The following is a 6,044-nucleotide window of genomic DNA, read 5'->3' as shown; positions in this document are numbered from 1 at the left end:
AACAGAGAGCAAGGAGAGGGCAGTCCAAATACAACTGGTGTTATAAAATAACAGACAGCAAGGAGAGGGCAGTCCAAATACAACTGGTGTTACAGAATAACAGAGAACAAGGAGAGGGCAGTCCAAATACAACTGGTGTTATAAAATAACAGAGAGCAAGGAGAGGGCAGTCCAAATACAACTGGTGTTACAGAATAACAGAGAACAAGGAGAGGGCAGTCCAAATACAACTGGTGTTACAGAATAACAGAGAACATGGAGAGGGCAGTCCAAATACAACTGGTGTTATAAAATAACAGAGAACATGGAGAGGGCAGTCCAAATACAACTGGTGTTACAGAATAACAGAGAACAAGGAGAGGGCAGTCCAAATACAACTGGTGTTATAGAATAACAGAGAGCAAGGAGAGGGCAGTCCAAATACAACTGGTGTTATAAAATAACAGAGAGCAAGAACATGGAGAGGGCAGTCCAAATACAACTGGTGTTATAAAATAACAGAGAGCAAGGAGAGGGCAGTCCAAATACAACTGGTGTTCAAAATAACAGAGAGCAAGGAGAGGGCAGTCCAAATACAACTGGTGTTATAAAATGACAGAGAGCAAGGCGAGGGCAGTAAATACAACTGATGAACATGGAGAGGGCAGTTCAACTGGTGTTAAAATAACAGAGAACATACAACTGGTGTTATAAAATAACAGAGAGCAAGGAGAGGGCAGTCCAAATACAACTGGTGTTATAAAATAACAGAGAGCAAGGAGAGGGCAGTCCAAATACAACTGGTGTTACAGAATAACAGAGAACATGGAGAGGGCAGTTCAAATACAACTGGTGTTACAGAATAACAGAGAACATGGAGAGGGCAGTCCAAATACAACTGGTGTTATAAAATAACACAAATACAACTGAGCAAGGAGAGGGCAGTCCAAATACAACTGGTGTTATATAATAACAGAGAACATGGAGAGGGCAGTCCAAATACAACTGGTGTTACAGAATAACAGAGAACATGGAGAGGGCAGTCCAAATACAACTGGTGTTACAGAATAACAGAGAATGAACAGTTGTGAGGGTAGGTCTATATCTGTTGCAAAGTTTGCTCAAAACAAATCTTATATTGTATAGTAATCTTGTCCTTGATAAAGCAGCAGGGATATGTTCACCCTATTTCACCCAGCGTGTAATGAAAGAAAATAAAATCAGAATTGGTAATGCTTTGACTGTGATGTGCTCCTGGAAAATCTATAGAATCAGTTGAAATGAACATAAGGTAGCCTATAGGTATTGACATGTTGGTGAGAGGTGTGTGCATGTCTTCGATGTAGGTTACTGAAGACTGAAACCTGAACGACAACCTGGCTGGCGGCTACTCTGATAGACTATCTGATGGAATGTTTTGACAGTTGGGAAGTAAAAGTCAGTTGATATCATATTTAGGAACAGTAAACTGCTGTTTTGTTTATTTACAGACAAATCATAGTATTGCTTATGAAAAAAAGTCCTCATCAATATTCGAGAGGTCAGATACTGATGCAAGCTTTTATTTCACCTTGACCAGGGGAGGCCTAATTGCATCCAAACTGTTCCCTAACACTGGAGCCAGCTGGAGGGTAGCACTGCTAGCTGGTGGTGAATCTCTGGAAAAACATGTACTAGGAGAGCCAAGCAGACAGGAGGGATGGAAGACATGTACTGGGAGCACCAAGCAGACAGGAGGGATGGAAGACATGTACTGGGAGCACCAAGCAGACAGGAGGAATGGAAGACATGTACTGGGAGCACCAAGCAGACAGGAGGAATGGAAGACATGTACTAGGAGAGCCAAGCAGACAGGAGGGATGGAAGACATGTACTGGGAGCACTAAGCAGACAGGAGGGATGGAAGACATGTACTGGGAGAACCAAGCAGACAGGAGGGATGGAAGACATGTACTGGGAGAACCAAGCAGACAGGAGGGATGGAAGACATGTACTGGGAGCACCAAGCAGACAGGAGGGATGGAAGACATGTACTGGGAGCACCAAGCAGACAGGAGGGATGGAAGACATGTACTGGGAGCACCAAGCAGACAGGAAGGATGGAAGACATGTACTGGGAGCACCAAGCAGACAGGAGGGATGGAAGACATGTACTGGGAGCACCAAGCAGACAGGAAGGAAGGAATCATAGTTGCTCTTTAATGATGTATAACTGACACTCAAGCACACAAAGAAACTCAGTACAGACTCAGCTGCTGGTGCTACAGTGGATGAGACCCAGGGGCAAGGAACTCCAAACATGGGGAGAATGAGGAGGAAGTGAGGAGGAAGAGGATGAGGAAGGGGAGGAGGAGCAGCAGGAGGAGGATGAGGAGGAAGGGAGGAGGAAGAGGATGAGGAAGGGGAGGAGGAGGAGCAGCAGGAGGAGGATTGACAGATACGTCCTATTCATCAGGGTATGCAACAGAAATGTGGGTTTCTTATTGATCAAGTCCAGTTCGTCCTTTGTGTTTTCTTCCATTTGGTGCCTAATAAATATGCCCCTTGAGTTTTTGTCTGTTTGTGGTACTTCTCATGTTGTAGGCTATATGGCACACATACACAGAGACAGAGGTGGGTAAACCACAGCCATCTGGGTTGACTCTTATCCCAATTACTGCTGAGGACTGTGTGGCCTGTTGCAGTCATGCGTCATGTGACAGGAACCAGGCCTGACCTCATACAACCCTTATCCCCTGACCACTGACATCATCACAGGCCCAACCCTGGGGTCGCAGAGAGGAGACTAATGAGTGACAGATGAAGAGTTGCAGCCTGTGACACAACTGAGAGACCACTAGGAGACCTGGGACTAGATCAGATTCAATCATCTCTGCGCTAGCCAACACCCGCATAGCTGTGGTTTTGGCGGTGTCGGAGGTGGAACTGTCACCGAGCGGCTCCCGGTGTTATACCTATTGTGGACACTGCCATTGGCTGCACTGAGTTGCGTTAGTAGAAATCCTGCGCAGCCATGTTACAAGTTCAAAAACTGGCATGTGTGATGTAATCTACACCTCCATAAGACTGATGTAATGATTTTCTATTTTCTACATAGCCAACACTTTATCATTCTGAACTTCAAACGAGGTTGGAGAAGGTGTGGCTTCGTGACATTGACCACAAGAGCAGGTGCTCCCCAACTGGACGTCTCAAACGTTGTTTTGGACACACCCCCCAAAACAAAATGTGGGTGTCGGCTAGTGCGAGCTAACGCTTGGTCTGATTGAAACTAGGTCTTGACCTTTCGAAGGAACTAAATACTGAACAATTATGAAAATGAATGACCAACAGTGCCAAATAAAGTTTTAAGAATACCAGCGCAAATGTTCAAATGGGAGTACATCTCAAATACTCAATAACAATACTCTCTAAATATGTTTCATTGTTATGTTTTTACTGTATCTATCCTATATGTAGAATATGAGTAAATCCATTGGTCTATAGTCGGTGTGTATATTTTGTCTTTTGGTTTCAAAACCTTTTTTTCTGAAATGTTTTATGGGAGGGAATTTAGACCATTCCTCCGTACATAATCTTTCCAGATCCTTGATATCCTTCGTCTGCCCTTATGGACTGGCCTGTCCAAATCAAACCACAGGTTTTCAATGGAGTTCAAGTTCAGAGACTGAGATGGCCATTGCAGAATGTAAATGTTGTGGTAAATTAACTATTTGTTTGTGGATGCGTGCTTGAGGTTGTTGTCTTGCTAGAATATCCACTTATCAAGCTTCAGCCTCCTTGCAGAGGCACATGTCCATGTACTGAGTAAAGTTCATGATGCTGTTGACCTTAACAAGGGCCCCAGGACCAGTGGAAGCAGAATAGCCCCATAACATCAAAGATCCACAACCATATTTTACAGTAGGCATGAGCATTTAGTGAGCATTTCTCCTTTGCCAAGACAATCCATCCACCTGACAGGTGTGGCATATCAAGAAGCTGATTAAACAGCATGATCATTACACAGGTGCACCTAATATAAAAGGCCACTCTAAAATGTGCTGTTTCGTCACAAAACACAATGCCACAGATGACTCAAGTTTTGAGGGAGCTTGCAATTGGCATGCTGACTGCAGGAATGTCCACCTAAGCTGTTGTCAGAGAATTTAAATAATTTCTCCACCATAAGCTGTTTTAGAGAATTTAGCAGTACGTCCAACCAGCCTCACAACCAAAAACCCCTGTATGGCATCGTATGGGTGAGCGGTTTGCTGAGGTCAGTGTTGTGAACAGAGTGCCCCATGGTGGTGGTGGAGTTATGGTATGGGCAAGCATAAGCTATGGACAACGAACACATATCGATGGCAATTTGAATGCACAGAGATACTGTGACGAGATCCTGAGGCACATTGTTGTGCCAATAATCCGCCACCATCAACTTGTGTTTCAGCCCGATGTTGCAAGGATCTGTACACAATTCCTGGAAGCTGAAAATGCCCAATTTCTTCCATGGCCTGTATACTCACCAGACATGTCACTCATTATACACGTTAAGGATGCTCTGGATCGACGTGTACGACACCGTGTTCCAGTTCTCGCCAATATCCAGCAATTTAGCACAGCCGTTGAAGAGGAGTGGGACCACATTCCACAGGCCGCAATCAACCGCCTGATCAACCTTATGCGAAGACGATGTTGTTGCGCTGCTTGAGACAAATAGTAGTCACATCAGACACTGACTGGTTTTCTGATCCACGCCCCTACCTTTTTTTTTAAAGGTGTCTGTCATCAACAGATGCATATCTGTATTCCCAGTCATGTGAAATCCATAGATTAGGGCCTAATTAATTTATTTCAATTGACTGATTTCCTTATGTGAACTGTAACAGTAAAATCTTTGAAATTGTTGCATGTTGCGTTTATATTTTTGTTCAGAACATATTAAAGAGATCAGGCCTTTCGGAAGCCCAGATAATTTATTTATAAATCCCATCATTAGATGGTTCGGTAGTTGGCGGAGCTGCTCTTGCTCGAGGGAAAGGCCTGCCCGCTCAAAGACCTCTCCATCATGGTTAACAACTCCACAGTGTACCCCTCCCATAGATCAAAGAAGCTTGGCGTGACCCTGGACCACACCCTGTAATTCTCTGCAAACATCAACGCAGTGACTCGCTCCTGCAAATTCATGCTCTACAACATCTGTAGAGTACAACCTTTTCTCACACAGGAAGTGGCGCAGGTCCTAATCGAGGCACTTGTCATCTCCCGTCTCGACTACTCCAACTCCCTATTAGCTGGGCTCCCCGCTTGGGCCTTCAAACCCTGAAACTTATCCAGAACGCTGCAGGCCGCCTGGTGTTCAACCTTCCTATGTTCTCCCATGTCACTCCGCTCCTCCGCACATTCCACTGGCTCCCAGTCTAAGCATCATCTTCAAGACCCTGGTGCTTGCCTATGGAGCAGCATGGGGAAACGGTGCTATGCTCTCACTGCGCCCCCTTGTGCAAAGATCTAGCCAGTGCGCACTGGCCAGGTACTTAGTTTGACATGTATTACATTTGAACGTATGTCGGGAGAAACTATTATAAGATTTAAAGGTTTCAACTATAATCTTTTCTAAACCAACACACTCTGATGCTGGTGGAGTCATGTACTGTAACGTGTACGCTGGTAGTCGGGAAACAAGTACAGGGAGTGCAACTTTTATAATAAATAGAACATCGTACAAAACAATAAACACGAAAAGCATACAGTCATGAAACAGAAACAGAAAGAGTCAATAACACCTGAGGAAAGAATCAAGGGGAGTGACAGATATAGAGGTAATCAGGAAGGTGATGGAGTCCAGGTGTGCATAACGATGGTGGCAGGTGTGCGTAATAATGAGTAAACAGGCGACAATGAGCACCAGAGAGGGGGAGCGGGTCGTAAGCGTGACAGGTCAACATAGAGATGGGAAAGTATCTTCGCTATGATGGCTTCTATGACATCATAATGAACGCCATCTTCATTTTAACTGTCTTCACTTCTTATATTTCTTTGAGTCTATTGACAGTTCATAAACAAACTGAAATTGTGCATAC

The sequence above is a fragment of the Oncorhynchus masou genome, chromosome 18 (genome assembly GCF_036934945.1).
Source record: "Oncorhynchus masou masou isolate Uvic2021 chromosome 18, UVic_Omas_1.1, whole genome shotgun sequence".
NCBI classification, from domain to species: Eukaryota; Metazoa; Chordata; class Actinopteri; order Salmoniformes; family Salmonidae; genus Oncorhynchus; species Oncorhynchus masou.
The sequence above is the reverse complement of the archived record's forward strand: the minus strand, read 5'-3'. Positions refer to the sequence as shown.